Source organism: Stegostoma tigrinum, chromosome 3, assembly GCF_030684315.1.
Source record: "Stegostoma tigrinum isolate sSteTig4 chromosome 3, sSteTig4.hap1, whole genome shotgun sequence".
Classification (NCBI taxonomy): Eukaryota; Metazoa; Chordata; class Chondrichthyes; order Orectolobiformes; family Stegostomatidae; genus Stegostoma; species Stegostoma tigrinum.
Genome location: NC_081356.1, coordinates 46,652,700 through 46,678,220, shown reverse-complemented (window position 1 = coordinate 46,678,220; position 25,521 = coordinate 46,652,700). Strand labels below are relative to the sequence as shown.

Sequence of the window (25,521 nt, the reverse complement as noted above, 5' to 3'; positions counted from 1 at the left end):
CAGGTGTTGAATTTGGTTGGTTTCAACAGGGCATGCCTTGTGTAGTAATGGCTCTTTTAGTCACTAAGGGTTGGGAGTGGAAGTACTGACTTCGGGAATTTTACAAAATGTGAGCAAGGCAAGGTTTTTGGAATTGGTGAATAAGGTGGAGTTGGGGCTGCCTTTGCCTGTGAGCAAAGGGGAGTTAATTTCAGCAATTGCTCTTTTTAAAATTTGCTAGCAATGCCAACAGCATCTTTAAAAATGGTTAGAACTCACTTAGTAGGTAGTGCTAGTGAGGTATTTGCATCCCTATCAGAGGATGTATCTGGGGAGTATGAGGAGGTGAAGAAACCCAACTTAAGCGCACATGGACTAGTGCTAGAAGCCTACAGACAACATTTCAGGAATCTAAGAACCCTTTTGACCCTGGTCAAAAGCATATTGAGTTTGACAGGATCAAACAAATTGTCAGGGATAGAAACTGGGGAAAAGAAAAATTCCCAGGTGGTATGGAGAAAGCAGATCTCAGGGTGGAAAGAAAAGTTTAAAAAAAAGCTTAGGTGTTTTCACTGCAATAAATAAGGCCACATGAAGTTGAAACTGCACTGTGAAGATGAATGCTGGAAAACAGGATAAGCCAGTGAGTTTTGTTATAGTGGTAAAGGAAAGCACAGTGGAAGCGAAAAAGCTGTACCAGAATATATAACGGGTCGAAGGTTGGTGAAAAAGAAAGTGCCAGATCTTGGGAATGGGAATGCTGGATTGCAGGTTGGATTGCTGCTTACTGTGTTTAAAAAGTCAGTGGAAATCAGGCCACTGAAATTTTTTTTTTAGGTTAGATTAGATTCCCTACAGTGTGGAAACAGACCCTTCGGCCCAACAAATCCACACCGCCCCTTGAAGCATCCCATCGAGACCCATCCCCCTATAACTCCCACACCCCTGAACACTAAGGACAATTTAACATGGCCGATCCACCTAGCCTGCACATCTTTGGACTGTGGGAGGAAACCGGAGCACCCGGAGGAAACCCACGCAGACATGAGGAGAATGTGCAAAGTCCGCACAGACAGTTGCCCGATGCCTGAATCGAACCCGGGTCCCTGGTGCTGTGAGGCTGCAGTGCTAACCACTGAGCCACCGTGCTGCCCCAATATTACAGAGTATATCCTGGGATTTTTCCTGGTAGTATGATAAAAGTTCACAAAGCCATAGGTTGAAGCAGGAGGAGAAATCAAAGAATAAAGATAAGGAGGTCAATGTAGAATTATCAGAGACTATGTTTGATCGAATAGTTGAGTCAAAATGAGATCAGGTGGAGGACGTAATGGATGTCATTAGTTCAGAGAAATTAATTGTATTATAGAGAAAGATGAAAAACAGGAAGCAGACGGGAAATCATAAATTCATAATTTTTTCTAATTGAGATAGGTGAACCTCTAAAAGCAAAGTGTAATGGACCTTATCAAATTGAAAGGAGATTGAGTGAGGTGAATTACTTGATAAGGACTCCAGATGGATGAAATGACACACAATGTGTTATTTGAATAGACTCAAAAAGTATTTTGATAGGGAAGGAAAGCAAAAGAAAAATGTGTAACTGGTTACAAAACAGAGTGAAGAACAAGTTCAAAGCAGTCTGAATTGGACACTCCTCATATTAAATTGAACAATGAGGATGTTCTCAAAAATTGGTATAAATGATTGAGTTACCTTCCAGAGGAAAATCAAAATGACCAGAAAAAATTATTACTATTGCATGTGGAGATATGTGGAAATAAGCTGGGAAGTAATTAGTTTAATTGTACATGATGTAGTTAGAAGAAATGCTGTTACAAATAAGCATCATACTTAGAGACTTAACCCTCTAATGTTGGCAAAGGTTCAAAAAGAGATTGAACACATGCTCAAAGACAACATAATTAAAGTGAACTGCAACGACGGGAACTCACCCGTGATAATGGTGCCAAAACCAGATTGTGTTTTGACAGTCTCAAAGTCAATGTAGTTACAAAGTCTGATTCATATACAATCAATGTTTGGAAAGCTTCTTGAGAAGGTGGGGCAAGCCATTTATACTTCTAAGTTGGGCTTATTCAGAGGATACTGGCAGTTACCGAAAGAGTGAAGACAATTTCTGGTTTCATGACACTGAATGGACTGTATCAATTTAAAGTCATTCCATTTGGTTTTAAAAATGCAACAGTCACATTTCAAAGACTAACCAATGAAGTTATTTCTGGATTATCAAACTGCGTAGCGTACATTGATGACCAAGTGAATTTTAGTCACATATGACAGAAATATTTGAAGTATTTATCGGAATTATTCAATTGACTGTGGGAAACAAGCATTGCGATAAAGCTGGCTAAGAGCAAATTCACAAAACCCCTAGACACATTGCTGGGTCAAGTTATCACACATGGACAGATGGTTCCAAGGAACATGAAAACAAAAGTTGTTGGGGAGTTTCCCACACTATTGATAAAGGGAGCAGTACTATGAATTCTGGGATTGAGCCAGTTTTATCAGACATTTGTACCAAATTTTAGCAGCGTGGTTGTTCCACTGACTGACTTATTGAAGAAGTGCAGAAAATTCCAGTGAACAGCAGACTGTCAGAAGGCATTTGACAGCCTGAAATCTGTGTTAACCACTGCCCCCGTGTTAGCCACACCTAATTACACAAAGCCATTCAAGGTGGCCATCTATGTGAGCAATATGGGTGTCAGCAGTGTACTCTTACAGGAAGATGATGACAAGATAGAAAGATCTATTCGGTATTTTTCCAGAAGAATATTTCCATTTTCCATTGAATATTCATCAATGGAAATATTCCAAGATTGAGAAAAAGTCCTTGTGTTTTGTGTTGGCGTTACAACAATTCAATATTTATAATGCCAATAATGTATCAGAGATAGTTGTGTATACTGATGATAATGCATTAAAGATTTTGGAGAAATTTTTAAGGACAAAAATTCCAGACTGTTTAGATGGAACTTACAGTTGCAGCCATTCAGTTTGAAAATTATATACACAGCAGGATGAGAAAACGTAATTGTCAACATGTCATGATTTGGGTGAAGAAAGATGGAGGCATTTGGTGGCAGGAGTAAACTGTTTGAAGTACAATGTAGTAGTGAATGTTTGCATAATTAGACTCAATGCATTGTAGTGCATTAATAGAATGAGATTATCAGTTTTAAAATGAAGCTATCTTTGTATAGTGAAATATCATTTTTAGTTAGGCCACACTTGGAATCATGCATACAGTCCCAGTCACCACGATACCAGAAGGATGTGGATGCATTGGAGAGGGTACAGAAGGGTATTTCTTGGTATGGGGGTAGTTTTAGCTATGAAGAAAGGTTGGGCAAACTGGGTTTGCTTTCACTGGATTGTATGAGGTTGAGGGGTGACGTGTTTGAAATTGGTAAGATTGTGAATGACACAGATAGAGTGAAAAGTATGTCTTTTTTCCTAGAGAGGAGAGCTCAATTACTAAGGGATACAGGTTCAAGGTGTTGGGGGGGGAGGGGTGGCGAGGGGAATTTAAAAGAGGTATGCAAGGCCGATTTTTCACACAAAGGATGACAAGTGCATGGAACATAGTGCTGAAGGAGGTGGTGGAAGCAGACACAATGCAGTATTCAAGAAGCACCTGGATGAACACATGAATAGGAAGGGAATAGAGGGATACTGGTCCTGTAGGTGAAGGTTATTACAGAGATAGTAGGAACTGCAGATTCTGTAGAATCTGAGATAACACGGTGTGAAGCTGGAAGAACATAGCAGGCCAAGCAGCATCAGAGGAGCAGGAAAGTGACGTTTTGGGTTGAGACCCTTCTTCAGAAATGGGGGAGGGAAAGGGGATTCTGAAATAAATAGGGAGAGAGGGGGAGGCAGATAAAAGATGTATAAAGGAGAAGGTAGGGTGAGAGGAGACAGACAGGTCAAATAGGTGGGGTTAGAGCCAGTGAAGGTGAATGTAGGTGGGGAGTTAGAGAGGGGATAGGTTGGCCCAGGGAGGATGGACCGTCAAGGAAGCGGGATGAGGTTACTGGGTAAGGGATGGGGGTGGGGCTTGAGGTGGGAGGAATGGTTAGGGAGGAGGGAGCTAGCTGGGCTAGTTTTGGGATGTAGTTGGGGGGAGGGATTATTTCAGAATCCCCTTCCCCTCTCCCATTTCTGAAGAAGGGTCTCAACCTGAACGTCAACTTTCCTGCTCTTCTGATGTTGCTTGGCCTGCTGTGTTCATTCAGCTTCACACCCTGTTATCTCTGTAGGTGAAGACAGTTTTATTACGGAAAGGCAAATTATGTTGGTGCAGGTTTCAAGGGCCAAAGGACCGGTTCCTGTGCTATATTGTTCTTTGCTCATAGGTAGCCCACAGGTGATGAAATGCACTGAAGCATTTGAATCACAGAATTGTTACAGCACACATGGAAACCATTTAACTCATCATGTCTGTATCAATGCTGTAAATAAACACCTCACTTGATGTCACTCTTCTTTATTCTTCTGTAACACTACATGCTCTTTCTTTTCAAATAACCAATCCTCTTTTAAGTGCCTCAATTGAACCTGCCTCCATTACACTCTCAGACCACACATTCTATTCCTCTGCTTGCTACAAGAAAATGTTTTAGCCCTTGTGGCCTTTGCTTCTTTTACCAATTACTTTAGTTTGTGCACTCCCATCTTCAATCATTTCATGATGGGAACAGTTTTTCTGAATGACCATGTCAAGGTCTCTAACTGCCTCTTCTCTGCCATTTGGAAAACAGTCTCAATCTCTCCAGTCTATCCTCATAACTGGAGTTTCTCATTCATAGAACCATTGTCATAAACCTCTTCTGAATTTTCTTCAATGTCTTCACATATTCCCAAAGCATGGCACCTGGAACTGAATACATTATTCCAGCTGAGGCTGAACTAGAAACTTAAATAAGTTTAACAAAACTTCCCTGCTCTTACGCTCAATGTCCATATTGATGAAGCCAGAATACTGCAGGCTTTATTAATACGTTTTCACAACACAGCCTGATTTGTGTGCATATACGACCAAGTAATTCTGCTTCCGCATCCTCATTAAAGTTGTACTGTTCATTTTACACTATTTCTCCATGTTTTTCTTACCAAAATGTGTCAAAGTTCTCTGCATTGAATTTGATCTGCTGCCTATCTCCCAACCTCAGCGACGTGTCTGGAAATGCCCAATCTCTTTTCATAGCCAATACGCTCTAACACAGACAACAACAGCCTCCCAACAACCAGTGGGAGACAGAGGAACAGATGTGTGACAGACTATGGAACAATTGTTTTTAGGGGTGGGTGATTTTAACTTCCCTCTCTTTTAACTGAGACTCCGTTAGTGCCAAGGCTTAGAACAGGAGGAGATTTGTTCTCTGCATCCAGGATCGTTTCTGAAAACCATATGTAAATAATCCAACTCGGAAAAGGGCCATATTAGACCTGGTATTTAGAAATGAGCTTGGTTAGGTGATTGAAGTTTCAGTGGGGGAGCATTTTGGGAACAGTAACCATAATTCCGTAAGCTTTAAGTTACTTATGAAAACAAATAAGAGCAGTTCTAGGGAGAAAGTACTAAACTATGGAAAGACTAACTGCAACAATATGAAATAAACTGGGCAGGCTGTTTGAAGGTAAATCTATATTTCTTATGTGGGGATCTTTTGGAGCCTAGTTGAACCAACATGTTCCCGTTTGGATGAAAGATAAAGATGACAAAGTTTAGGAACTCTAGTTGACAAGAATAATTGTGAGCTTTGTCAGAAAGAAAAAGGATTCATAAATAAGATTTACAAAACTGAAAACAGACATAGCCCTTGAGGAATTTAAAGAACTTTAACAAGGACTTAGGAAATTTAAAACGTACTATAAAATGACCTTGCTAGACAGGATTACGGAAAATTGCAAGGCATTGTATATATATATAAGAGTAAGAGGGTAGCTAGTAGGACGGTAGCTAGGAGAAGGGTAGGTTGATTCAATGACAAAAGAGGCAATTTTTGCATGTAGTGGAAAGATGTGGGTGAGGTCCACAATGAATTCTTTGGAATAGTATTCACCAAAAGAGAAAGAAAGCGGATGGTGAATCTAGAGAGGAGTATGTTAAAATTCTAGGGGATGTCGATATAAAAAGGAGGACATGTGGGTGTTTTGAAATACATTAAGTAGGTTACTCCCCAGGACCTGTTGGGATCTATATACTGAGGGAGGTGATGGAGGAAATTGCTGTGGCCTTGTACTAGAATCTTTGTATCCTTTTCAGTGGCAGTCAAGTTCTCAGAAAACTGAAGACTAGTCAATGTTGTTCCTTAGTTTAAGAAAGGCAACAGAGGTAATCCAGGAAATTACCATCCAGGGAACCTTGTGTTAATGATAGGAAATAATTGGAGAAGATTCTTAGGGACAAGATTTATTCACATTTGGATAAACATCGATTTATTAGTGAAAGGCAGCATGACTTTATGCAGGGGAATTCATGTCTCATAAACTTGTTTGAGCTCTTTGAGGAAGTAACAAAGATGACAGATGAGGGCACAGCAGTAGATGTTGTTTATGGGGACTTTAGGAAGATTTTTGACAAGGTCCTTCCTGTCAGGTTGTAACAGAAGATGAAGTCATATGGGATCTGTGGTGAGCTGATAAGATAGATACAGAACTGGCTTGGTCTCAGAAGACAGACAGTGCTGGAAGGGTACTTTTCTGACTGGAGATCTATAATCAGTAATGTTCTATAGGGGTATGTGACTCCTGTGTTTGCAATATGTATAAATAATTTGGAAGAATATGTAGGTGGTCTGATTACGAATTGTATGCATGACACAAAGTTTGAGGGGGCTGCAGATAGGGAGGAGGTTTGTCAGAGGATACTGCAGGATATATATTGGCTGGAGACTTAGGCAAAGAAATCACAAATGGAATATAATGCATAACAATGAGAGGTTTTTGTTAATTTATTGACATGGTGGTAGTAACCTGTATTCTTGAATCACTGCAGTCTACCTGCTGCGGGTTGACCCACGATGCCATCAGGAATGGAATTCCAGGATTTTGATCCAAAGAAAGATAATGCATTTTGGAAGGTCTAACACAAGCGGAAAGTATACAGTAAATGGTAAAACCCTTTGAAGCGTTAACATATAACAGGGATCAAGGAATGCATGTCCATTGTTTCTTGGAAGTGGCAATGCAAATGGATAAGGTGATCAAGAAGGCATATGGAATGCTTGCCTTCATTGGTCAGTGTGTAGAGCATAAAATTAGCAAGTCATACTGCAGCTGTATGGAGCTACAGTTAGGCCACATTTGAAATACTGTGTACAGATCTGATCACCAAGCTACCAGAAGGATTTCTGAAGAAGGGTCCTGACCCAGAACATCAACTTTCCTGTTCCTCTAGTTCCATGCTGTGTTACCTCCGACTTCAGCATTGGCAGTTCTTACCACCTCTGCCAGAAAGATCATAGAAATCATAGAACCCTTACAATGTGGAAACGGGTCATTCGGCTCAACAAGTCCACACTGCTCCTCCAAAGATCGTCCCACCCTGACTCATTTCCCTACCCCTGCATTTCCCTGTGTCTAACCCAAACCTCCCTGAATACAATAGGCAATTTAGCACGGTCAGTCCACCTAGCCTGCACATCTTTGGACTGTGGGAGGAAACCCACACAGACACGGGGAGAATGTGCAAACTCCACATAGACAGTAATCAAAGGGTGGAATTGAACCCGGGTCCCTAGTGCTGTGAAGCAGCAGTTCTAACCACTGAGCCACTGTGTTGCCCTGTTGCTTTGGAGAAGGTACAGAAAAGTACCAGAATTTTGCCTGGATTGGGAAGTATTAGCTACAATAAGAGGTTGATGTTGCTTGGTCTGGAATGTTTTAGGCATGAGGAGAGGTTGGATAAACTTGGATTGTTTTCATTTTTGAGGCTGAGGGGCGACCAAGATAGAGATTTACAAACTTATGAGAGGCTTGGATAGAATGGACAATTGGTGTCTTTTTACTAGGGTCGAAATACTAATTTCTAGGGGACATAGATTTAAGATAAAAGGGAAAGATTAAAGGAGATGTGAGGAGTAAGTTTTTTTTAACGGAGAGGGTTGTAAGTGCCTGGAATGATCTACCAGAGGTGGTAGTAGAAGCAGATACAATACCAGCATTCACAAGGCTTCTTCACTGTTACATGAATAGGTAGAGAATAGAGAGATATAGACTGCACAGAGCAAAAGGTTTTGACTTTAGAAAGGCATCTTGCGTCAATGCAACTTTTGTGGGCTGAAGGTGCCTGTTCCTCTGCTGTATTTTCTTTGCTCTTTTTAGGGGATAGAGGCAATCAGCATGGGGTCACATACTGGAACAGCAGGATTGGCCCATGGATTGAGTACATAGCCAGAAGGAACAGTATTCTTCCTGTCATTCTGATGGTAAGCTGATTGGAATAAGTAATATCAATGTTCGGGTGCTAAGTGCCTAAACAAACTGACTACAATATGAAATAACACGGTGTGAAGTTGGATGATTTCTGGAAGATTTCTGAAGAAGGGTCCCGACCCGAAACGTCAAACTTTCCTGCTCCTCTGATGCTGCTTGGCCTGCTGTGTTCATCCAGCTTCACACTGTGTTATGTCAGATTCTCCAGCATCGGCAGTTCCTATTATTTCTGACCACAGTATGAACATCATCTGCTCATGAACTCATACACTATTCAACTATGCAAACAAAGCTTAAAACAATTGTCATGCCTCCTGTTTGCATTATAGCGTCTAACATTTCTTTTTGTCTCACTGATAGAAGTTCATTACCCATTTGCTTATTCCTTTCATCTTTTCAAATTTTCTCTGATTTCTGTTAAACAATTTTTTGAAAATGATGGTTTCTAAATTAAAGATCTGCCACAATATATATTTTCATTCCATCAGGTAATGGTTTACAAAAATCTCTTTACCTTCATAATAATGAAGTCAGTATAATTCAATGAACAGGTGCAGAAGTATTTGGGTGTCATTAGGGCTTTGCAGATAAACACATTTGCATTTAAATAGTATCAAAAAGTGAAGCCAGAGGCTACTTCAAACTCAAGACTGTCAGTTATTCTGCTCATATCACCTCAAGTGTACCGAAATGCGGGCACTGTTCTAAAACAAATATTCGGCATCAGCATTCTGAAACGCTTTTATTACATTTAGCTTGTAGATTAACACTCCACATAGTGCATGACTTAGAAAAAGACTGTAGAACACAATTTGCATTCTCCATATCAGTACTTACAAACACTGACAGCATTTCAGACCTTTTGACAGATCCATTTATTGAGCTCCAGGAGTAGGCACTTGATGAGTTAAGTGAATTCAATGGTGACAGCAGGGGATAAAATAGAAACTACTGACCAGGCATTGTAAGATTACTGACTGTTACAGAGCTCAGTGAATAAAGTTCAAAATTCTTGTTAGGCGTGGAGAAAAACTTTGATTGACCAGTGCAATGAGCTAGGCAGGTAAAGAGAAATTAAGAAAAGAATACTTACTGTTGACATAATAAACAAATTTTTATTGTAAATATATAAAAATATCAAGAAATGACAAATCAAAATGCAATTATATATGTGAATATAAAACATTAACTGTGGGAAAATAGTCATAATTTGTATTACGTTTATAAGGTTATGATCCTGAAGTGTTAAATTTTCGAGGCTGCATTAAATTCCAACCAATCTGATAATGCCAAACTGTTTTGTCATTGCTGGATGGCACCAGGTACTTATTTCTGTCAATTCCTACCAGTCCATCCATATCTTATGGAGGCCAGGTTTTAAAATGGTAGATTTGTTCTGAATATATTCTAGTAAGCAAGCTGCTAACGCAACAGAACACAGTGGATGGTATTTTTGATGTGAAGGTGAGTCTTCATCTTCACGAAGACCAAGCTGTGTGAATCCTATCAATACCTTCTTGGACAGAGGCACAGACACATCTGAGACAGATTATTCAACAAAGGAAAGGTGAAACAGCTTTTACCAACTTTTTGGCTTCCATTCCATTGATTTCAAGCCCAGTCTTTTAGGATTTGATTAGTAATTATTCAGCTGAGTAACTTCTTAGTGATGGACTTTGAATTCCCAAACCTGGAATACATTCTATGTCCTTGTCGTCTTTTGTGCTTCTTCCAATTGGTATTCAACATAGAGAAATGTATTTATTAATTAATGTAGTCACAATCCTTCTTTTTAACAGGACATTTGATAAATTGGTTTATTATTTAGTATTTTCCATGTCTGATTAAGAAACCACTATTTCTTACTATTGAAGCAGATTATATTAAACCCTTGCCTTTCAAAGAACCCAGAAATGATCAGCTTCACTCGAGCTGGGTGTTTAACCAAAACTCTGCTCACTGGGCTTGCTGCTTCTCCTGTAGACACCATTGGCTCCCTGTCTACTCCCTCACTGGAGACATATACCTTATGCCTTGTCCTCTGAATTGTGTCCTTTCGATACCACTTCTCTTCCTTAAATTGTACTTAGAAATTTCAAGTAATATGGTCCACCTGCTGGTACCTGCAGCACAATGTTTCTTGGGGCCAACTTGTTGATTCCCTGTGGCTACACTTGCCCCATCAATGGAATTTTACAGTTAGTAGTCTGCTTTGCCATGTTTCTGCTATTTTATGTGCCCGAGCATCATCACTCAACTGTGTTATTTCACTGGTGGCCAGCTCCATCAAGGCAGCAATTTCAAAAGTTGCCTTTGGGCTGTACCCTTCCATAAGAATGGAAACATCCCAAAATGATTATTGGCTTTGTTTCAAAGTAATTTCCCAACAATTTGCATAACTCTTGTAATATCTTCTCAGAGGATTTCTCTGGTTGCTTCTGATGTTAATCAAGAAAACTGGTACTATTATGTTTTCAAACACCTTATTTGCCTTTAAATGTGTATCAAAATGTTCACTGTGGTGTATCCAACTTTCTGTCTCTTCATCAAATGGTCCCATGGCTCCAAATTGGTCTACCATTTTGTTTTCTTGCCTATGGGAATCTTTTTCCGCCTCTCAAGTCTAGTTGGCGTACTCCAACGACCTTAAGATAATCTTGCCACACCGCTTATGAAAAGCAAGAAAGATGGAGCAAGATGTTTTCAATTTTGAGATGACCCTTGATGCACTTGTTAGCCAATTCTTCCACAGATGTCATTGTAGCCAATGGTTCTCTGTTCTCTATAAAATCCTGCCTGTCATCTTGGTTCTAAGCTGTCTGATATTACAGCTAATTTTTGGAATTGTAGTATGGACTATGGCTGCTTGACTACCAAACACTGCACTGACTCAATTACATTGTGATGTGAAATAGACACATAGAAAAATAAGTGCAGGAATAGGCCATTGGCCCTTCAAGTCTGCATCATCAGTCAATATGATCATGGATGATCATGCAATTTCAGTATCCCACTCCTGCTTTCTCTTAATACCCATTGATCCCTTTAGCTGAAAGGGCCAAGTTCATTTTCCTCTTGAATATATCTAACAAACTGGCCCCAACAGCTTTCTGTGGTAGAGAGCTCCACAGGTTCACAATTCTCTGAGTGAAGAAATTCTTCCTCATCTCAGTCCTGTTTGGCTTACCTCTTATTCTTAGACTGTGACCTTAAGTCTGCACTTACCAAACATCTGGAACATTCTTCCTGCATCTAGCCTGTCCTGTCACCTCGGAATTTTATGTTTCTATGAGCTACCCCCTGGTTTTTCTAAATTCCATCGAGTGCAAGCCAAATTGATCCAGTCTGCTAAATCTTTGCTGGACTCCCTGAGTAGCAAGAATGTCCTTCCTCAGACTAGGAGGCCAAAACTGCACACAATACCCAAGATAAGGCCTCAACAAGGCCCTGTATAACTGCAGAAAGACATCCCTACTCCTATACTCACTGTTAATGCCAGCATGTCACTAGCTTTCCTCATCACCTGCTGTACCAATATACCAAACTTCAGCGACTGTTTCACCATGACACTAAGGTCTCATTGTTCCTTACCTTTTCATAAACTGCCACCATTGAGGTAATAATGAGGACATTTATACTGGAAAATTCATATGTATTGATATAATCTAACTGTAGTAAAAGGTACGCTGCCTATCTGCTCCAGAATCCATGCATCAACACCACAGGACCAGCAGAATTCTCTATTTTTGAATTTGTGCAGTCATAGAGTGATCAAGACAGAGATTACTCCTGGTCCCACCTAAAAGTGGAATATTTAGCTAAACTGGTTTCAGTTCAGAGCTCTTTGTTTTCAGGCTTAAGATCTAAATTGCTGAAGATGAAGATGAAGACCCCATAGAAATGTAAACAATATTTTGCTGAGAGCAATTAAATCCTAAAAAATTACTAATTTTAACTCAACCTAGTAGTTCCACTCATCCTGACAGATTACAAAGCCTCAAAGCTTGTCATGGTTGTTAGCAAGCTTCAGTCAAATCAAGGAAGAAATCAGGGATCCTGCACAGTAAGTCAAGGGTAGACTTCGATGCCAGTCCAGGGGCTTGGGCACAATCAGTCAGCTCTTTGAAATGGACAGAGTCAGTACGCTTTACACATAAGAATTGACAAACCAAATGTTAGTCAGTCCACTTATACCTTGACTCTTTCTGTTCTGCTGTGGGGACTTTTCTTTCTGGAATGAGATAGAGACAGACATTAGGAGACATTAGTACTGTTGTTACTGTTGGTGTAAGCGTGGCATCATCCATAATGAATAGGCAATGCAGAGGATGTGCAGACTTACTGATGTTGGGAACAAAAACAGAGGTTGCTGGGAAAGTTCTGCAGGTCTGGCTGCCTCAGTGAAGAGAAATCAGAGTTAACATTTCATGTCTGGTGACTTTTCTGTGGATGTTAATGTTTTGGGTAGGGTGACCCCTCCTCAAAACAGTTCAAGGAATGTTAACTCCAATTTCTCTTCACAGATGCTGCCAGACCTGTTGAGGTTTTCCACAAGCTGCTGTTTTTGTTTCTGATTTACAGCATCTGCAGTTCTTTTGGCTTTTACTGATCTTGGAGTTTGGAGTGTGTAACAGCTAGTGGGGAAGATGTTTTAGCCAATAGTGAGATTGGTAAAGCATGAGCATTGGTTAGATTTGAATACAAGAGCAGAGGCAGACTTTGTATGAGACATTGGAGTGAAGGTGGCGACATTGATTGTGGTGGAGTAGGAAAGGACGTTGAACTTCTTCCTAATATATTGGACATTCCTCCAAATGGCTGCAACTACTTTAACCTGGATGGTGACCTCAGACCAGGCTATTCAGAGAGACTGGAGAAACTGGGCTTTTTTTTGAGCAAAGGTGAATGACGATTTTGACAAGAGGGTTTTCTTATTCAATTATGGGGCATGTGTGTTCCTGGCTGGGCCTAGCTACTCTTAAGAAGATGATGCTGAGATTCCCTCTCAAACCACAGCATTCCTTTGCCGTTGGTAGACCCACAATACTATTAGGGAGGGTCGAGGATTCTGTCCCAACAATACTGAGGGATCAGTGATATATTTCTACATCAGAATGTTGAGTTGCTTGGAGGGGAATTTGCAGGTGTTCTATTAGATCTGCTGCCTTTGTCCTTCCAGGTAGTAGTGGTCATGGGTTTGGAAAGGGCTATCTAATCTTCGGTTAATCTTTGCAGTACATCTTATAGGCGGTATGCACTATTGCCACTGAACATTAAAAGTGAAATGAGTAGATGTTTAAAAATGCGATGCCACTCAAAAGGCCTGCTTTGTCCTGAATAGAGACAAACTTAGAGATGTAGAATTGTAGAGATCTACAGCGCAGAAAAGGTCTTGTTGGCCCATTGCATCCCATTGTCAGCACTTGGCGCATAGCTTTGGATGCCTTGCCATCATAAGTGCACATCTAGACACTGCTCAAATGTTATGAGGGTTTATGCCTCTACCATTCTACCAGGCAGTGAATTCCAGATTTCCACTACCCTTTTGAGTGAAACATTTTTCCTTACATCTCCAGAGATTTGCAGTTTCTACGGATTGGGCATGCTAAATTGCCGTACAGTGTCCAGGGATGTGCAGGTTAAATGGATTAGCTTTGGTAAATCTGGGGTTAGAGAAATAGGTTGGGGAGAGTGGATCTGGGTGGAATGCTTTTTGGAAGGTCAGTGCAGATTTGATGGCTAAATGGCTTATTTCTGCACTATAGAGATTCCATGATTCTATAATTCCATGATCTCGACTAAACCTTCTGTCCCTCACCCTAAATCTATGCTGCCTGGTCATTGAGCCCTTCATCTTGGGCAAACTTTCTTCCTGTCTACCCTATCTATGCCTGACTTAATGTTATGCAGCTCAATCATATCCCCTTGCAATCTCCACTGCTCTGAGAAAGAGTCCAATCTGTTCAATCTCTCTTCATAACTGAAACTCTCCAGCCCAGGCAACATCCCAGTAAATCTCCTCTGCACCCTGTCCAATGTTACCAAATCCCTCCATTAAATGTGGATTCCAGGACTGCACACAATACTCTACCTGTTGCCTAACCAACATTTTTATACAGTTCCAGCTTAACTCTCTGCTCTTAAACTCTATGCTTCAATTAATAAAGGCAAGCATCCAAGATGGCTTCTTAACTATACTATCCACCAGTCGTGATACTTTAAGGGCTCGGTGTACACACACCAAGTTCCTTCATTTCCTTGGTGCTTCCCAGGTCCTACTGTTCATCATATATCCCCTTGCCTTCTGTGTGCTGCACAAGTGCATCATTTGTCATTTATCTAGATTGAATTGTATTTGCCACTGATCAGCCCACATGACTTTCACATCAACGCTAAGGCTAGTTTAAAGCTATCTTTTGCATTATTTATCATCCCACAAAGTCTTATTACATCTGTGAATTTACTGCAAAAACCTCCCTACATTCAAGTCTAAATCACTTATATCAACCACAAATAGCAAGGAACCCCAAAACAGACCTCTGACTGCTGGCGATAATGGGAACTGCAGATGCTGGAGAATCCAAGACAATAAAATGTGAGGCTGGATGAACACAGCAGGCCCAGCAGCATCTCAGGAGCACAAAAGCTGACATTTCGGGCCTAGACCCTTCGTCAGAGAGGGGGGTGGGGTGAGGGTTCTGGAATAAATAGGGAGAGAGGGGGAGGCGGACCGAAGATGGAGAGAAAAGAAGATAGGTGGAGAGGAGAGTATAGTTGGGGAGGTAGGGAGGGGATAGGTCAGTCTAGGGAAGACGGACAGGTCAAGGTGGTGGGATGAGGTTAGTAGGTAGGAGATGGAGATGCGGCTTGGGGTGGGGGGAAGGGATGGGTGAGAGGAAGAACAGGTTAGGGAGGCAGAGACAGGTTGGACTGGTTTTGGGATGCAGTGGGTGGAGGGGAAGAGCTGGGCTGGTTGTGTGGTGCAGTGGGGGGAGGGGACGAACTGGGCTGGTTTTGGGATGCGGTGGGGGAAGGGGAGATTTTGAAGCTGGTGAAGTCCACATTGATACCATTGGGCTGCAGGGTTCCCAAGCGGAATATGAGTTGCTGTTCCTGCAACCTTCGGGTGGCATCATTGTGGCACTGCAGGAGGCCCATGATGGACATGCCATCTAAAGAATGGGAGGGGGAGTGGAAATGGTTTGCGACTGGGAGGTGCAGTTGTTTATTGCGAACCAAGCGGAGGTGTTCTGCAAAGCAGTCCCCAAGCCTCCACTTGGTTTCCCCTATGTAGAGGAAGCCACGCCGGGTACAATGGATGCAGTATACCACATTGGCAGATGTGCAGGTGAACCTCTGCTTAATATGGAAAGTCATCTTGGGGCCTGGGATTATACAATCAGGTTAATCAGATATGACCTCTCCTGAACAAATTCATCCTAACTGTCTTTGATTAAGCCTTGATTCTCCAAATGCAAACTAATTCTGTTCCTCGAAATTGCTTCTAATAGTTTCCCCACAACTGACTTTAAACTGTCTAGCTTGTAATTTTCTGGTTTATCCATTGCTCTCTTCTTGGATATCAGTACCACATTGGCTGTCCTCCATTTCTTCAGCACCTCTGCTGTGGCCAGAGAGGAATCAAAAATATAAGTACTCCTGTTATTGCCGTCTTTCCATTACTCAACAACCTGGGATACATTTCCTCTGGCCTGAGGGATTAATCTACTTTAAGCATGCCAGACCACTCAGAATCTCCTCTCCATCTATACTATTTTCTTTGTTGTATGACGTACCTTGTCCTTAATATCTACATCCAGATCATCCCTCTCACTAGTGAACATTGACTCCAAGTATTCAGTTAGAACCCTACCTGTATTTTTTGGCTCCACACACAATTTACCCCTGTGGTCTTTAATGAGCCCTAGTCTTTCTGTTTGTCCTTCTCTCTTCAATGTACCTGTAAAAGAATTTAGGCTTTTTCTTTATTTTGGCTGCCAGTGTACTTTCTTATTTCCTTTTGGATCTCCTAATTAGCCTTTTAAGTTCCCTTTTTGAATGTTGTTAGAGCTGCACGCACCCAAGCAACTGGGGAGTATTCCATCACACTCTTGACTTGTGCCTTGTAGATGATGGACAATCTTTAGAACATCAGGATGCAAATTACTTGTTGCAAGATTGCCAGCCTCTGCCCTGCATTTGGAGGTATTGTATTTATCTGAAAAATCCATTTCAAATGTTCAGTATCATGATTAGTTTTGGTAAAGTAGCTAAGCAGAAACTGTTTCCAGTCATTAAAGAGTTGATAACGGTGATTGGGTGGAGGCAAATATTTAAAGAATTGACATAAGGGAACCATTTTCTAAAGGGAGAGTTGTCATTCAGAAAATCTGCAGAAATGAAGGAATGTTGGTCCAGATACCGTAATATTATTCAAAAGGGACTGTTTATGCATTTGAATAGAAAGTAAATGTGTTTATTGGAGAAGGAGCAATGAAGTTAAGCATTTTTCAGTTATTATAGTCAGAAAATTAAATTTGCCTGTCATTCATCCCACTTAAATTTACAGAAATTAAGCCTCATAAACACAGCCTTTGTAAAATCAGGCTTATCTGAGCGTTAATATTTGATGTTAGCATTTGGATTCGCAGTGTTAAGAATGAATATGACTTATGTCTTAGTGTGTTTCCCACTTAGCTATTCTAGATTAGCTGCACTTTGCATCAGACATGCAAATTGTCTCTGTTATGAAATTACATTTCTAGCTCCCTTTCTTATTTGCCTCAAGATTGTTAAAGAAGTACATGTATGCTGCCACAGCACATTCAAATTTCACGGAGTTATCCCAAGCTGCTTTATTTCACATCTTACAAATTTGGAAATTTACACTGTATGTATAAACATTTGAAGAAACAACAGAATGTGAACTTCTCTCAAAGGTTCTTGAACTTTCTTGAATTCTCCATCCCAGAGTGTAGGGGCAATTTTCATAGTGTGTCCTCCGAATGAATTCCCAGTCACAGCTCTGCACCTCAATGGCATCATTGGCATGATGGTACTCCTAAACATAAAGGGCTTAACTGGCCATGAGATGAGCTCAGCATTCCATCAGTATGGCCTATTGCCTCCTGGAAGTGAGAGCTGCCTGTCTGGTGCCAGTAGAAAAGATCATTGGCAGCTATGTTGGGACCTATTGCTGCCTTGTGGAAGACAGCTGGTAGCTCATTGGAAGGTTGGTGGTGGGTGAGCAATGAACACTTCAGAATTAGAATCAGTGGGTCAAAGTAACATAATGCATGTGCTACCTTTCAGAATATCTCAGGATATTCCACCAATGGAACAAAAGAATTTTCACAGGCTCCATATCTCACCTTTGAAATTTGACACACCATCCAGGAATGCACTGGCTCCTGTTCATGCCCTCATCTGTGATTATAAATCAAACCCTATATTCCAGCTGGGGCCTAGCATAAATGATCAGTCCCTGATCCTTGTTATTGTATTTGATAGCCTCATGTTGCCTCTTTTGAAGAAGGCTTACCTTATTGAGGTACTTAAATAGCCAGTTTTGCACATTCCCAGGCTTCAAGATTCTTAAAAGTAGGCATGCATCCCACAGGTGCCAAGACCTGCAGACCAAATAGAGTCAGCTGCACAGCCTCTGTAACCCAGCAGAAGAACCTAGGCCTGAGGTGTATGTGGACAGGTTGGGAGGGTGGGTCACAGTTGGGGGTGGAGAGGATGGAAAGTTGCGGAAGATGGGGACAGAAGCCAGTAAAAATACAGAGGGGTAGTTTTAAGTGCCATTCCACAAACCAGTCCACTCACATCCCATCATGTCCTCATCCCAGTTTCCCGATATCCTGATCCCTGAAAGGGTACTGAGTGCCTGTCAAAAAGAGACTCACATTTCTCCCTCCAGAATCCACATGTGCCCATGCATAGCTGATGTGCACACACACTCCCAAGCCAAACATGCCCCCTCCTCATCATTAATTAAATATATAGGATCAGCCCTTACATGGGCATTAAGTAAGTCTTCTCACCCCAAATTTGAGGAAGAGACTGGAAGATAACTGGGTTTCTACTTTTGAGTTTAATTAAAAGTCTCCCCCCTCTACATCTAAACGTATCTCGGTTGGGGGGACGGTTTGTAGGTAAATGGGCATTAAATTCTACCTCACTTTTATCAAAATTTTCCAACCATCCTGTGACTTCCAATGATTTGTGCACACGGACATCACGTCTCTTTGTCTAGCTATAATAATGTCAGAGGCAATGGTCTAATAGTATTATCATTGGACTGTTAATCCAGAGACCTAGGTTATGTTCTAAGGTCCTCGGTTCAAATCCAGTCACGGCAGATGGTGAAACTTGAATTCCATTAGTGTCTGGAATTAAGAGTCTAATGATGACCATGAATCCATTATTGATTGTCAGGAAAAACCATCCAGTCCACTAATGTTCTTTAGGGAAAGAAACTACTATCCTAAGATAATAAAATGTGAGGCTGGATGAACACAGCAGGCCAAGCAGCATCTCAGAAGCACAAAAGCTGACGTTTTGGGCCTAGACCCTTCATCAGAGAGGGGGATGGGGAGAGGGAACTGGAATAAATAGGGAGAGAGGGGGAGGCGGACCGAAGATGGAGAGTAAAGAAGATAGGTGGAGAGAGTGTAGGTGGGGAGTTAGGGAGGGGATAGGTCAGTCCAGGGAAGACGGACAGGTCAAGGAGGTGGGATGAGGTTAGTAGGTAGCTGGGGGTGCGGCTTGGGGTGGGAGGAAGGGATGGGTGAGAGGAAGAACCGGTTAGGGAGGCAGAGACAGGTTGGACTGGTTTTGGGATGCAGTGGGTGGGGGGGACGAGCTGGGCTGGTTGTGTGGTGCAGTGGGGGGAGGGGACGAACTGGGCTGGTTTAGGGATGCAGTAGGGGAAGGGGAGATTTTGAAACTGGTGAAGTCCACATTGATACCATATGGCTGCAGGGTTCCCAGGCGGAATATGAGTTGCTGTTCCTGCAACCTTCGGGTGGCATCATTGTGGCAGTGCAGGAGGCCCATGATGGACATGTCATCTAGAGAATGGGAGGGGGAGTGGAAATGGTTTGCGACTGGGAGGTGCAGTTGTTTGTTGCGAACTGAGCGGAGGTGTTCTGCAAAGCGGTCCCCAAGCCTCCGCTTGGTTTCCCCAATGTAGAGGAAGCCGCAACGGGTACAGTGGATGCAGTATACCACATTGGCAGATGTGCAGGTGAACCTCTGCTTAATGTGGAATGTCATCTTGGGGCCTGGGATGGGGGTGAGGGAGGAGGTGTGGGGACAAGTGTAGCATTTCCTGCGGTTGCAGGGGAAGGTGCCGGGTGTGGTGGGGTTGGAGGGCAGTGTGGAGCGAACAAGGGAGTCACGGAGAGAGTGGTCTCTCCGGAAAGCAGACAGGGGAGGGGATGGAAAAATGTCTTGGGTGGTGGGTTCGGATTGTAAATGGCGGAAGTGTCGGAGGACAATGCGTTGTATCCGGAGGTTGGTAGGGTGGTGTGTGAGAACGAGGGGGATCCTCTTTGGGCGGTTGTGGCGGGGGCGGGGTGTGAGGGATGTGTTGCGGGAAATACGGGAGACGCGGTCAAGGGCGTTCTCGATCACTGTGAGGGGAAAGTTGCGGTCCTTAAAGAACTTGGACATCTGGGATGTGCGGGAGTGGAATGTCTTATCGTGGGAGCAGATGCGGCGGAGGCGGAGGAATTGGGAATAGGGGATGGAATTTTTGCAGGAGGGTGGGTGGGAGGAGGTGTATTCTAGGTAGCTGTGGGAGTCGGTGGGCTTGAAATGGACATCAGTTACAAGCTGGTTGCCTGAGATGGAGACTGAGAGGTCCAGGAAGGTGAGGGATGTGCTGGAGATGGCCCAGGTGAACTGAAGGTTGGGGTGGAAGATGTTGGTGAAGTGGATGAACTGTTCGAGCTCCTCTGGGGAGCAAGAGGCGGCGCCGATACAGTCATCAATGTACCGGAGGAAGAGGTGGGGTTTGGGGCCTGTGTAGGTGCGGAAGAGGGACTGTTCCACGTAACCTACAAAGAGGCAGGCATAGCTGGGGCCCATGCGGGTGCCCATGGCCTACTATCCTAACCAGCTTATATTTGATTTCAAACACAAGGCATGTTATGTTTGCTGAGGGATGATTGTACTACAGGCTCTGTGTTCTTAAGCTGTTCTCACCAGATATTGAATTCATCTAAGATCTTGAATGAAGACTGATTAATAGAATTTACTAAGGCTACAATTTTCTAACTGCAAATGTTTAATTTCATTTGATATTATAATCAATTACCTGCAAATTGAAGAGATGGTGATCTTGCTGTATTTCATTTTATATAATGATTAAGGTATTAAAGTGGTGGAGGAAAGTTAAAAGGTCATAAGAAGGGCTATTACAGAGTGTAGTGGATAGATAGCTGAAGGTACAGCTGCAAAAACTAGGAGGAATGTAAGGGGAAAGAGTCTTAGTATTAGGATATGGAGGGGCCACTTTGGATGAGATAAGGAGAAGTAAGAAGAAATGGAAATGTGGTGATTCTGTGAAATTCTTCATTACATAAAGACTGGAAGGAGTGGGTGGTAGATCAAGTGCTGAGTACTAATGAGGCAAGTTGTGCAGTTAATAAGGTCATTAATGAGCAATAATTCCCTCTTAATAGGTATCTCACCAATGCTTAGCAAGAATCTCATCTCAGAGGGCTTTTGTTTGCCTCATGATAGTAAACTTACTGCTAGGCCAGAAGACCTAGTTTCAAATCCCACAGGCCCCGGAGTTGTATTCCTAGCATCCCTGAGCAATTCAATTTTATTAAAAATCTCGATATAATGCTCAGAATTAAATCAGGAAAATATAGTTACTCCTGATGTTGATAAAGGCCTTGTTGGACTTCTCTCAGGATTCGCCTAGATTGTTTGCTATAGCCCATTTGCCTGTGAGGTTCTACCCTTGGAGTTCATGAGTTCAAGTGCAAACCATGGTGAATTTATAATGAATGCAATAAAATCTGCTAAGCTGTGGGCTAGTATGTCACCACGGGGTGGGATTCTTGTTTTATTTCCATACCTCCAGCAATTTCTTAACAATGTAGAGGTAACTATTTATTTGGTGGCATTTATCCACACATTATCTTGATAATAGTGCAAAATTGATTCTGTAAATGGTTGGAGATTAATTAGAAGGGACAATGGGTAGTCATGGGGAAAATGGAAGTGGGATCTCAATTCAGCTCTCCATCCTACCCTTTAGTCAGTACCCATATCGTATCCTTGTTTCCAAACTGCTGATCCTCTCTCTCAGCGTTGACAGGTGTAACAGTTATTCAGAAACTCCCAGGAACACCAAAGCTCGGAGTGCACAGCCAAAAGCCTCTAAGCAATTTGGCTTTTCTTTTATTGAAGCCGCACCTGGGAGTGGTGGGCAATATAAGTTGAAGAAATTATAATTCAACAAGAGTATGCACATGGTTATTCAAAAAAAAATGTTATGTACAGCTTACTTTTGTTCATGATGACATAGAAAAATGAGTGAAGTGCAGCACTTTTACATCTTGTTCGTTACCATGCCCTCATGAACATATTCCTCCTATTGTTCCAGAAGCAATGTCAGTCTATAATAGGTCATTGGGGGTATGCATGATGGATGGATATGACACGATTCAAAGAAAAAGAGTGTGAAATAGAGCGGGACGTTGTCAGATGGCAGGGCATTAATTGTTGCTGATGTTGGTTGTTTTCTAGCTTTGAAAATGAATAACTCTTAGCCATCCCTGCCTCCACTCCTAGCTTCTTCCAACTAACCATTCATGTAGAGGGTGGGGTGACTAAAACTGTTTCGCAGAATTATAGAATGATAAAGTGCAGTAAGACACTATTCTGCCCATTATGCATGTGTTGAATAGTTGCCTAGTTTATCCAATTAGTCCCACTAACTTGCTGTTCCCCAACTTAAGAACTAAGCCATTTGGCCCATTGCGTCTGACTCAGCCTTCATTATATTCAACAATACAGCCTTCTTTTCCAGTTACACTATATTTCTTTCCCTATCAAAAATGTATTCATTTCTTCTTTGAATTTTACCTTTGAAATTGCATCTTACCTTTTTAAGCAGTGCATTCAAAATCATAATAACTCGCTGAGGAAGGACGCAGTTCTTCACATCCCCTCTGCATTTTTTCATCAATCTCCTTCATTCTTTGAACTCGTCTGTCACTGGGCCCTATTTATAGTCCTGATGAAGGGTCTAGGCCTGAAACGTCAACTCTCCTCCTCTGATTCTGCCTGACCTGCTGTGTTCTTCTAGCTCTACACTGTATCGACTGAGAAATAAGTGAAGCAGTTCGGGTGCAGAATCATTGATCTCAACATGTTCACTCTGCTTTCTTCTCACAGTTGCTACTGGGCCTGCTGAAATTTGCCAGCAATTTCTGTTTTTGTTTCAGATTTTCAGCATCTGCAGTTCTTTATTTTGTTTTAACGAAGATACACAGCATGTTTCAAGGACAAGAAGGATGTGGGGGAGGAACGTACCATGCTGGCTTCACAGAGTCCAAATTTACCCTTTTGATTATAAATGACAGCTGTGCAATAAACAAGCAAAACACTAGTTTCTCTAACTTGTACAATAATGGCTTAAACTGGAATTCTATAATTTACAGTTTAAGATGACAATGCTGCAACAATTATATTGTGCAGATGCTGAAATGCTTATTTTAGTGAAACAATCAACCAAATTCCAAGATTCTTTCTCTCTGTCAATGCTTCCACACATAGAAGATCAGAACAGGACTGTGACTAGGGCTCAGAATATGAACATCATGCCAGAAATTTCAAACTCTCTGGGATTAACATAACTTGGTAAAGAGTTGTAAATAACTGACAAAAGAAAATATCCACGATGCATGATTTTTTTAACATTCAGTAAGTCATTTCTCTTAGATTCACGATAGTTACATGATGAATAATGAGAATTAGTTTAGCAACTATTTGTTAAACTCAGCCTACAAGTTAAAAACAGGTTAAAAGATTATGGGAAAGTATGGGATGCTACTAGTAAGCTGTTCTCATATAAGGTTAATTCCTGTTGTCACTAACAAAATGAACATAGAACAGTACAGCACAGAACAGGCCCTTCAGCCCACCATGTTGTGCCAAACTTTGACCCTAATCCTAAAGTCTATCTAATCTCCAATCCTACTTTGTACTATCATCCATATGTGCAGATGCTTATTTTAGTGAAACAATCAACCAAAATGACAGCATTAACTCCTGATGAATCACTAATTAATGCCTACACTAGTGTGGGGCTTCATTATATGACTATTCCTAGTTTTACAAGAACCCCACATGATGCTGCTCTATGATGCAAATAAATCTCAAATTCAGTTCTGCAAAAATTCAACAGGGCATGGCAGCCTCTGTGTAGAGAGAAACAAAGATAACACTTCAAGATGACTATGACAGTTCTTCAGGACAGAGGGAAAATAGAAATCTGATAGATTTTATGCTATTGAAAGGTGGGAGCAGATAAGAGCAAAAAAGACACACTGAGATCAGGTAAATAATTTCTAACAAACTTTCTGATCAACATTTCTTTATTCAGTGATCTTTTTGAAGAGAGTTTTGTATCACCCACAGTCATCAGAGACTGAGATGCTCTTTTCTCTCAAATAATAGCAATTAACTTGCAAACCTCACCAGACAAAATTGTAGCCACTTCACCTTTAGATAGAAAATTTTCTTAATTTCCTGCACTGTTACTTTCTCCATTAGTAAAGAAAGGAAACATATATTTACTTGTCAGAATCTTAGCCCACTAGGACACCACTCTCCAGAAAAACATTGTGCAACTATAACGTTATTACAGATTTGCTTTTCCACTTCTAGTTAGTTTTTACATCACCTTTGCTACGACAAAATTATTAAATTAGTCCCCAAGAATTGAATGAATCTCCAACTTCATCCTTAACCTGAAGTGTGCCTCTGTTTTTATTTTGGAAATCTTTACCATGACATGTTGCTTTGTTCTCACTATTAAACCTCCTTTTGTTTCTCTGAGAGTTTCCAACTGTCATTAATATGATTTGAGTCAGCTCATAATTACATCATATTTATTTCACAAACTTTGCATTTATGAAGGTGGAACGCCATTCCCCTAGAAACATTATTATTTAATTCTTCCATCAGGATCACAACCCTAAGTTTCTCAAAGGTCCAACTTTCATCAATCTGTGCCATCTATTACGCTCCTTTTCCAGCTCTTTGCCAAATTCTACCATGCTTTGATTCTTTTTTTAAAGGCTATTTCGAAGTTTCTGTCTCTAGGTTTTTTTGTGCTGATGCATAGGCATTGAGAACGTTAGTCTTTATTTTGTTAAAGTCACCTGAATGCTCTTCTGAAAGAGATGTTGTTAACCGAAGTGACTGAGGGGCTGTGGTACATAATTCCTTGAAAGTGGCATCACAAGTGGACTGTGGGAAAATTTAAAAGGGATTATTATTTCCCACAGAGTTAAATGGAATGAACTGCCAGAGAAGGTGGCGGATGCATGGACTGTTACAACACTTAAAAGACATTTGTATAGCTACATGATTGGGAAAGGTCTAGTGGGATATGGCCAAATGCAGGCAAGTTTTGGGAAACAAGGTCAGCACAGACGAGCTGGACGAGGTATGAGGATGCCTACATATCTTTTCCCAGAGAAAAAAAAATCAACACGAGCACTATCTAATCTTCATTAGGCTATTTTGATGTTATGGCAACTTTCTTAAATGACATGAAGTACATTTCTACTCATTCCTCATAAATTTAGGTAGCAAGTGAATCACTGTTTTTTCAGTTTGGTAAAGAATAAATTTCCGAAGAAGTCATTTTGACCTGAAACATTAACTTTGTTTCACTCTCCGCAGGTGTTGACAATTTCTCCAGCACTTGTTATTGTTACAAGCAAACAAGATTTTGGCTGTGGGTCACCCTCATTTTATCCCTCAAATGCATTGCATTTGAGCTGTCTTTTCAACTCCCTGCCTCAGTTCCTCTTTTTC

The 25,521-nt window shown here is 41.4% G+C and overlaps 1 protein-coding gene across 2 annotated transcripts in view; it reads right to left on the bottom strand.

Annotated features, from left to right (window-relative positions):
* Positions 1-25,521, bottom strand: part of LOC125451282 (leucine rich adaptor protein 1-like) — a 162,002-nt gene that overhangs the window by 28,695 nt on the left and 107,786 nt on the right. The window contains exon 3 of one of the 2 annotated variants that reach the window (XM_059644575.1): positions 9,644-12,679. The exons of the other annotated variant lie outside the window; for it this stretch is intronic. The gene's annotated coding sequence lies outside the window, so the exon portion shown is untranslated. Of the gene's footprint in view, positions 1-9,643; positions 12,680-25,521 lie in introns of those variants that run through there. 2 annotated transcript variants of the gene reach the window in all.